The sequence below is a fragment of the Panthera onca genome, chromosome B1 (genome assembly GCF_046562875.1).
Source record: "Panthera onca isolate mPanOnc1 chromosome B1, mPanOnc1 haplotype 2, whole genome shotgun sequence".
Classification (NCBI taxonomy): Eukaryota; Metazoa; Chordata; class Mammalia; order Carnivora; family Felidae; genus Panthera; species Panthera onca.
In genome coordinates this window covers 122939412-122949826 of record NC_138342.1, presented here as the reverse complement: position 1 = coordinate 122949826, position 10415 = coordinate 122939412, and the positions used below count along the sequence as shown (strand labels likewise).

The 10415-nt window shown below is 36.4% G+C and overlaps 1 long non-coding RNA gene across 2 annotated transcripts in view; it reads left to right on the top strand.

Annotated features, from left to right (window-relative positions):
* The first annotated feature begins 1061 nt into the window (after window positions 1-1061).
* The window catches only part of LOC144616028 (uncharacterized), a 116107-nt gene continuing 106753 nt past the window's right edge, over window positions 1062-10415 (top strand). For both annotated transcript variants that reach the window (XR_013554882.1, XR_013554881.1), the window contains exons 1-2: window positions 1062-1176; window positions 6563-6607. This is a non-coding gene — a long non-coding RNA (uncharacterized LOC144616028). The remainder of the gene's footprint in view (window positions 1177-6562; window positions 6608-10415) is intronic.

The window sequence follows — 10415 nt, the reverse complement described above, 5'->3', positions numbered from 1 at the left end:
AGTGTATGCATACATATATATGTATATGCATATACATATGCATATATGTTTACTTCTATAACATTAACTTTTAATGTGCTTTCTGTGGGGTCATAGCTTGTAGCTATCTTTAAAAAATTTTTTTTCAATGTTTTATTTATTCTTGAGAGAGATGTTTTATTTATTCTTGAGAGAGAGAGAGAGAGAGAGAGGGAGAGCATGAGCGAGGAAGGCACAGAGTGAGAGAGGGACACAGAATCTGAAGCAGACTCCAGACTCTGAGCTGTCAGCACAGAGCCCGAGGTGGGGCTCAATGAGGAGCCGTGAGTTCATGACCCAAGCCAAAGTCGGATGCTCAACCAACTGATCCACCCAGGCGCCTGACTTGTAGCTATCTTTGTGGATATCTTTTACTGGTTCACTTTGTATTTAAAAAGAAAATATGAAATAATAGTTAGAACTGGTTTAGCTGCATAAAATAAACAACTTTGAAATATTTCCAAACAGTATTTGAAACAAGATAAAGGTCGATTTTTCCATTTTTCTATTTTGTAAAAGAAGTTTGGAAGTAGACAGGGTGGAATGGAAGTGTCACAGTCATTAAGGACCTAGACACTATCCATGTTTGTGTTCTACCAATCCTAACGTGTGGCTTCTGTTTTCAAAGTCATGTCACAACTTCAGATAATGGTCCAATATGTCTGTTAGAGTTCCAGCCATCACGTCCACATTTCAGGCTGGAAAAAAGTAGAAAGGAATAAGGGCAAAAGGAGTCTCTGTCCCAAGTGACTCAACCCTTTCTAGAAGTCACCTGACAACTCTGCAGACATTTCACTGGCTACCCCATCAACATATAAGGCTAAGAAGTGATAACTTTTAATTGGGACATTGTGGCTAGAATGAAAAGTTTCATCATCATGCATTGCTGGGCCCACATTTGAGGTGGCCCCTGTCAGCTGAAGTGGCCTTCTTTGGATATAATGTAACTTTCCCATAGAGTAGAAATTAGTCACCAATTGTTTCCATGGTTTCCATTGTTTCAATGGTTGTTTCCATCCCATTCCTCCCACTGAAGACTTAATGGCCTGGTGTGGGACTAGACCTATAGCAATTGACTGTAATATGATATATTAAATGCTATTATAGAAATAAGTACAAGGTGCTATGAAGGAATGAATAAGTAGCTATAGAAGTCTGGTAAGTCTTTATAGGAGTGACGTTTGAGCATGTTTCAAAGGAAAGGGCAAAGAATGAACATAGGTCATTTTAGACAGACGTGGAAACAAGAGAAAGATTTTATATTCATTAAATACAGGGTCTTTAAGTGTGATTGAGAAGAGGCCTGGATTGGAGATAAATTGTGGAGAATAGGTGATGCAACAAATATTTATTAATTCAACAAATATATATGGCAGACACTGTACTGGGCAATGGGGATACAGTGGTGAATCAGACAGACATAGTTGTTACCTTCTGGAGTTCATAATGTAGCAGGGAGGACAGAAATTGAGCACATGGTGAAATGTGGGCATATACTAGGGATAATAGAATAATATCTATTCAATATCTAAATAATAGAATGACATCTACTCTGAGAGGGAGGGAGCAGGTATGCAAGGATGGTAGTAACATTTAAGCTGAGCCCTGAAAGATATATAGGGACTGGAAAAAGGAGGTGGGAAGAGATGGGGAAGAGGCTAGGAGAAAATTCTGTTATAGTGCTGGACATCTGGATATCCACATGGAAAAGAATCAAGTTGGACCTTTATCTCACATCATACATTAAAAACTAACCCCAAATGGATCAATGCCCATATGAATAAAGGAGCTAAAACCATAAAACTCTTAGAAATAAATGTAGGAGCAAATATTCATGACCATGAATTTGGCAATTAATTCTTAGATATGACACGAAAAGCATAAACAATAAAAGAAAAAATAAATTAGATTTCATTAAAATCAAAAGCTTTTGTGCATCAAAGCACAATATCAAGAAAGTGAAAAGAGAGCTACACAATGGGAGAAAATACTTGCAAACATGTATCTGACAAGGGTTTAGCATCCAGTATATATAACCTACTCTTACAAATTAACAAGACAAACACCCCAGTTAAAATATGGGCAAACGATTGAACAGACATTTCTCCAAAGCAGATATACAAACAGGCAATAAGCTTTATATGTTCTGTCTCTCTCTGTGTATATGTATTATACTCAAAACCATTAGTCATTGAGAAATGTAAATCAAAACCACATGAGATACATCTCATACCTACTAGGATGGTTATATCTAAATATCAGATAATAACAAGTGGTGAGGATGTGGAGAAATTTGAACCCTCATACATTGCTGATGGAATGTAAAATGGTTCAGCTGCTATGGAAAACAGTTTAGTGGTTCTTCAAAAAGTTTAGTTAAGCTACAGAGTTACCATATGACTCACAATTTCATGCTTAGATATTTACTCCAAAAGAACTGAAAACAGGTATTCAAAGAAATACATGTACCAGCATGTTTTTAACAGCACTATTCACAATAACCAAAAGATGGAGACAGCCGAAAGGTCCATCAACAGATGAAAGGGTGAACAAATAGTGGTGTATATGCACAATGGAATATTATTCAGCCATAAAAAGTGATGAGGAACAGATACATTCCACAACATGTATAAATCCCCCAAATGTTATGCTAAAATGAGAGAAGCCAGACACAAAGAACTACATAGTATATGGTTGCATTTATATGAAGTATCTAGAATATGCAAGTCCATAGGGACAAAAAGCAGTTTATGTGTGCCAGAAGATAAGGAGAGGTGGGAATGGGGAGAAACTGCTTAACGACTAAAAGGTTTTACTCTGTAGTGATGGAAATGTTCTGCAACAATATAGAAGTGGAGGTTGAACAATATTGTGAATTTACTAAATTCCACTGAATTGTTCACCTTAAGATGATTAAATTTCTTTTATGTGAATTTCACTTCAATAAAGTACAAATTCTGTTATCAGTGGTCTATAAAGTCCAGGGCAATGGAAACAGTATGTGGGAAGGCAGAAAGACCCAAAAGGAATTTGAAGAATTGAAATAAGATAATTGTAGTCAAACATAGTAAACTGGGGCGCCTGGGTGTCTCAGTCGGTTAAGCGTCCGACTTCAGCTCAGGTTACGATCTCACGGTCCGTGAGTTCGAGCCCCGCATGGGGCTCTGGGCTGATGGCCCAGAGCCTGGAGCCTGCTTCCGATTCTGTGTATCCCTCTCTCTCTGCCCCTCCCCCGTTCATGCTCTGTCTCTCTCTGTCTCAAAAATAAATAAACGTTAAAAAAAAAATTTAAAAAAAAAAACATAGTAAACTAAATTGAATCACAAAAATATAGGATGGAGAAGTAGGCAGAAGCCAGCATTAAGGTGATAATAGTAAGAGATGTGTTGATGGGAAGTAAGAGGATGAATGTCCTAATGTAATTCATGTTTGTTTGCTTTTAAAGATCACTCTGAGGGTGCCTGGATGGCTCAGTCAGTTAAGCGTCTGACTCTTGATTTCAGTTCAGGTCATGATCTCACAGTTCATGAAATTGAGCACCATGTCAGGCTCTGCACTGAGCTTGGAGCCTACTTGGGATTCTCTCTCTCCCTCTCCCTCTCCCTCTCCCTCTCCCTCTCCCTCCCTCTGTCCCCTACTTCTCTCTCTCTCTCTCTCTCTCTCACAATAAATAAACTTTAAAAAAGAGATCACTCTGTTTGCTGTGTAGGAAATGGATTTTAGGGGGTCATGGAGCATTCAAGGAGTCTGATTGGAAGGCTATTTTAGAGATCTAAGCAATAGACAATGGTGGTTAGGTCTAGGAGGGAGGCAATGGGAAATAAAAGGACTTGAAGAGATTAAGAGCTTGATGTTTGATTAGATGTAGAGGTAGGATTGCCACATAAAATATAACGTGCTCAGTTAAATTTCAGTATTTGGGAAATATTAACACTGAAAAATTATTCATTGTTTACTTGAAATTAAGATTCAATTGAAGGCCCTGTATTTTTAATTTCTAAATCTGGTAACCCTACATGAAAGGTGAAGGACATCTAGGTTTCTGGCACCAGCATCTGGCAGGTGATATCTCTCTTTTCAGAATTGGGAACATGGGGGGAGGAATCTGTTTTTCTTGGAGGATGGCACGTCACACATTCAATTTGTATTGTAACCATATAGATTGATAGAATCACTCAAGGAATGTTTGCAGAGTGCAAAGAGAAGAATGTACAGGATGATATAGGATTATCTATAATTAAAAGATATTCAGAGAAAAAGAAGCCAGTGTAGGAGACTGAGAAGGTTTTCTAAGACTGGAGGATGGAAACCATGATGGTGGTGGTGTGGAAGCCCAAGTCAGAGAGAGTTTTATGGAGGAAGTACTCTATAAGGTAGAAGTTACAGAGAAGTCAAATCAAATGAAGACTAAAAAAAGACCAGCAATGTTGGCAGTTAGGAGATTTGGGGAGACTGAAACAAGAATTCCTTTGGTGCACCTGGGTGGCTCAGTAAGTTGAGCTTCCAACTTTGGCTCAGGTCATGATCTCATGGCTCACAGGTTTGAGCCCCATGTTAGGCTCTGTGCTGATGGCTCAGAGCCTGGAGCCTGCTTCCAATTCTGTGTCTCCCACTCTCTCTACCCCTCTCCAGCTAGCATTCTGTCTCTCTTTCAAAAATAAGTAAAAAAAAACATTTTAAAAAATTAAAAAACAAAACAAGAACTCTCTTAGTGTGATGTTGTAGGGGGAGGGTTGTGCAGATCTAAATTTCATGGGTTATGGAATGACTAGGTAAGGAAATAGAAGGAACTACACATTTGGTAATTAAGGGAATGGTGCTAGAATAGCTAGTCAGTCATGGCAGTAAAGAACATCAATTCTAAATGCTACATGTTGTCCTCATCTGTTAATTTTTTTCTGAAGAGCACTGAAGCAAAAAAATTAAGAATCCATCTTTAAGACCATAGACAAATACAAAATGAAGGAGTGTGGTTTTTCAAGATATTTCCTTTTGTTTTGCAGAGGAAGACCACAACTCCTTATATCTGACTCAACTATGATATAACTAGTAGCACTATAGCTAGAATCTAGACAAACACAAAATGAGTTTTCTTTTTCCTTTCTTTTCAAGATTTATTTGCTTTTCAGTTCCAGTGATCTAATATAGTTATTCTCTTGAATATCTGGAGGGTTGATTAACTGTACTTATCACTTTATAATATGTAGGGCAGGTGTGTTTGTGGATGTATGAGCCAGAGATAGAAGAGTGCATCTAAATGCTAAGTCAATTAACGTTGATTTGGTATATAGTGAAGCATACCATGTTATAAGAAAAATAAATATAACTTAAAGGCGAAGAAACACTAAACACCCAGTTAATTTATGGTGAAGCATACTTAGTTTATGATTTGGGTACATACTTTAACTAGAACAGTGTTCTGTGCTCATTTTTATTAAATACTGTAGGTGTTTGCTGGGGCATGAGGTAATAACCCAAATACAATTAAAATGACCATAAAATTAGGGTCTCCACATAGGCTCCCAAGGATGGGTCTGTTTGAGGCTTCTAGTCATCAGCATTGGGTGGTCTGCTATTGGTGCATGATACTTAAATAGAGCTTTTTCCCCCTTAGGTCTGTAAGGTGTTAAGGTGTTTTTATAAAACCCCATAAACCCTTGTTAAACACTTTTTTTTTTCATAAAGAAAACTTAAATCTTTATTTCACATGTTTTCTGTGGCACTATTTTGGCATTTTAACAAGTCCTTTAAAGAATCACTCTAATAATTGCATACACCTCTGGGATAGGGGTGGAGGGGTATTTATTCAGGGTTTTTTTTTTTTTTTTTTTTTAATGTCAAACTGCCTGACACACTAAGCAACGAGCACAGCATTTTGGTACATTTTAATTTAATAAGGAAAAAGATCAAAAGATTCTCCAGGTGGAGAAAGTTAGGCTAATTTGGGTATTGTATATTAACTGATTTAAAGGAAGGTTTAACTACTGACTGAATTGACTATGATTCAAATATTGTAAATTATTTACTACAATGAGGGCTTCCCTAACACTAAACACTACAGAAGAAATAGCAGCACTTTTACCTACCCTGACACTCCTCATTCCCTTTTCCCACTTTATATTTTCTCCATAGCATTTACTACCTTTGAACATAATGCATAATTTATTTGTTGTATCTACTATTTTTAGTCTGTCTGAATGTAAACTCCATGAGAAAGAGACTTTGTCTTTTTGTTCACTGTTTTATATCCAGTGTCTAAGACAGTGCTTGTGATATGATGGTATACAATAATTTTGTTTAGTGATGGAGGGAGGGAGGGAGGGAGGGAGGGAGGGAAGGAAGGAAGGAAAGAAGGAAGGAAGGAGGAACGAAGAGAGGGAGGAAGAGAGGGAGAGAGGGAAGGAGGGAGGAAAGGAGGGAGAAAAGGAGAGAGGAAAGAAAGAGAGGGAAGAAAGGGAGGGAGGGAGAAAGGAAGGAAGAAAGAGAGGAATGAAGAAAGGAAGGAAGGAGTGAATGAATATATTACATTTCATTTGTGTTCCAGGATACAGCATGAATTCAGCTCTCTGAGTCCAGATTTCACATGCATGTAAGTTTCTTTTACTTAAGGATCTCATTTCTCTTTCCTTTAACTCCACATCTTGAGTCACAAAATCTTGGCATCATTAAGAATAATATTTAAAAAAAAGAATAATATTTGTATGTTATAGGAATCATGTGATGTCAGACCATGGTTTTTTTATGATGTCATGTGGCAGTATTCTCTATAAATGCATTTGCACTCTAGAATTTCTTCCAAGTAGAAACAGGTGGTTATGTTAACTTTCTTTTTTTTTCTTTCTTTCTTTTTTTACTTTAAAAGAAAGAAAACACTTCAATTCATAGCAATGTTGATATTTGCAGACTCTGTATTTATTGAAAATATTTAGCTGGGGAGGAGGATTCTGGGAAGATGGAGTAGGAAGCATCAGAAATCTTTCTTCTCACCTAGACAATAATCACACTGCAGAATCTCTTCTGTAACTATTTTGGAACCCTGGAGTCTATTGAAGGCTTGCAGATTCTAAACGAAGGCTTGGAAGTTAATTTCAATCAATTTCAACTCTTAGCACAGTGGTAGCCCCCCTATCTTCCACTCCCAGGTCAAGGCAGGCAGCTATGCAGATAATCTTTGAGCAGCTTACATGCAACTTGCAGGAGCCGGGGTGAACATTTGTTTATTTATTTTTAATGTGTATTATTGAGAGAGAGAAAGAGAGAATGTGTGCGTGTGTGTGTGTGTGTGTGTGTGTGTGTGTACATGTGTGTGTGCAAGTGGAGGAGGGGCAGAGAGAGAGGGAGACAGAGAATCTGAAGTAGGCTCCATGTTGTCAGTGGAGAGCCTGATGTGGGGCTTGAACCCACTTTAGATCATGACCTGAGCTGAAGTCGGCCACTCAACTAATTGAACCACCCAGGCACACCAGGACCCTCTCCTTTAAATATTGAATATCTGATATTGAGTTCTGATTGCTGCTTCTAGTCATGTAAGTGCAGACACAGAAGTGGCCACCCATAGTTGCACCCCACCCCCCACTCCATTGCTGTAAGCCTTTCCCTCTCTGGCACAAATGAATGCCAGAGGATTTGATGAGCTTGCACTTTGTTTCATTTATTACCCATAATTTTTATCTTTCTGCCCTTATGAGAGCCACACATTAAAGACTAGGACATTCAAAAGCAGCTGCATAATAAAAGGAAATTAGAAAGTCATTTCACATGCCAAGGGAAAGGTACAGGCTCAGAAAAGGCCTACAAAGACCTTGTTTATATTTCAGGCTGATCCTCAGCAAAGAGATAGCCTACAAGGATCAAAACAAAAATAAAAGATAGCGAACCCTTGAAGGAGAAGAATTTGATTTTGAGAGATACCACATTATTAGATTCAAATGTCCATTTTCAACAAAAATATCTCAAAGCATATAAAGAAACTAAGCAGAAAAAAAACCTTTACCCAAGAAACTAAGCAGTATTGCCCATTCAAAGGAAAGAAGACTTTTATGCACTTCAAAAGAAGAAGAAGAAGAAGAAGAAGATGAAAAGAAAAGAAAAGAAATATACAAACAGAAGCTATTCTTGAGGAAGACCAAAAGACAGATCTACTGGACAAAATAACTATCATAATGATGCTCAAAGAATTAAAGGAAGATGTGGGAAAAGTCCAGAAAAAAAAATGTATGTTCAAAATGGAATATTACCAAAGACAGAAAATTTAAAAAGAAGCCAAAAAGAAATTCTGTAGTTGCAAAGTATAGTAAGTGAAGTAGAAATTTCACTAGAGGCATTCAAAGGCAGATTTGAATCATAAAAGAAAGATTCAGCAAATTTGAAGATAGGACAATTTAAATTATCGAGTGTGAAGAACAGAAAAAAAAAAAATTAGAGAGCCTAAGGAACCTGTGGGACACCATCTAGTGGACCAACTTACACATTGTGGGAGTCCTAGAAAGAAAAGAGAGAAAGGAAGGGAAGGAGAGATCATTTGAAGAAATAATGGCTGAAAACGTCAAAAAATTTGATGGAAGACATGAAGACAAACATCCAAGAAGCTCAATGAATTCCAAGTAGGGTGATCAAAGAGATACACACTAAGACACGTTATAATCAAACTGTCAAAAAGTAAAACAGAATATTGAATGCAGCAAGAGGAAAACAAATGGTTACACACAAGAGATCCTCAGTAAGATTTTTTGCAGATTTATCATCAGAAACATTGGAAGTCAGAAGGCAGTGGGCTGATATATTCAAAGTATTAAAAGAAAGAATCTGTCAACCAACAATCTTATATCCAGCAAAACTTTTCTCAGAAGTGAGGGAGAAATTAATACATTCCTAAATAAACAAAATCTGAGGGAGTTCTTTATCACTAGATCTTCCCTGCAAGAAATATTAAAGGGAGTCCTGAAGATTGAAATAAAAGGATGTTAGATAATAACTTGAAGCTGTGTGAAGAAATAAAGATTTCAACAGTGTATAACTCCACTTTTTATTTTCCACATGACTTAAAAGACCAATACATTTTTAAAATTTATTGGTCTAAAAGCTAGTGTTATTGAGAATTTTACTTGTAACCACACATTTTGTTTCCTACATAATTTTAAGAGACTAGTGCATTTTTAAAAATAATTATTGATTTAAGTTCTTGGACACATAATGTACAAAGACATAATTTTGCGACATTTACTGAAGGGGTGAGGATAGAACTATAAAAAGCAGAACTTTTGTATCTTTTTGGAATTAATCTGATATAAATTCAAATTACAGTGTTATAATTTTATGATGTTAAATGTAATCTCCGTGGTAACCACAAGGAAAATTGTTATAGGATATACATAAAAGAAAATTAGAAGATAATTAAAACATTTCACTCCCCCAAATCAACTAAATACAAAAGATCAAATGCAGGAAATGAAGGATAAGAAAGTTATAAAGCATATAGAAAATAAATAGCTAAGTGACAGAAGTAAATACCTAGTAATCAACAATTACTTATTAGACTCTCTAGTCAAAAGACAGATATTGGCAGACTGGATTAAAACACAGATCCAGGGGCACCTGAGTAGCTCAGTCAGTTAAGCATCTGACTCTTGATTTCAACTCAGGTCATGATCTCACAGTCATGGGATCGAGCCCTCATCCCATGAGCCCGCTGAGCATTGGATTCTCTGCTTGGGATTCTCTCTCTCTCACTCTCTCTCTCAAAATAAGTACATAAACTTAAAAAAAAAAAACAAAAACAGATCCAACTATATGCTGTCTATAAGAGACTAACTTTAGATCCAGATACTCAAATTGGTTGAAAGTGAAAAGGTAGAAAAAGTTATTCTGTGCAAATGTAACCAAAAGAGAGCAGAGGTAGCTAGCTATATTATTATCAGACAAAATAGACTTTAAATTTAAAAAGGTCACAAGAGACAAAGGGAGACATTATATATTAATAAAACATTTTATACGATAAAGATAAAACCATTGTAAATATTTATGCATTCAATAACAGACTATCAAAATATATAAAGCAAAAATTGACAAAATTGAAGGGAGAGAGAAAGACATTTCTACAGTAAGAGTTGGAGACTTCAATACTCAACTCTCAATAATGGATGGAACAACGGCACAGAAGATAAATAAAGAAATAGAGGACTTGAACAACATAATGAATCAATTAGATCTAATATATGTATATATATATGTGTGTGTGTGTGTGTGTGTGTGTGTGTATATATATATAATACTCAACAACATAATACACATTCTTCTCAAGTGAACATGGAAAGGTCTCTGGGGTAGACATATGTTAGGTAACGAATTTTAAATTTAAAACAGATTTTAAAATATAGGTATCACACAAAGTATCTTCT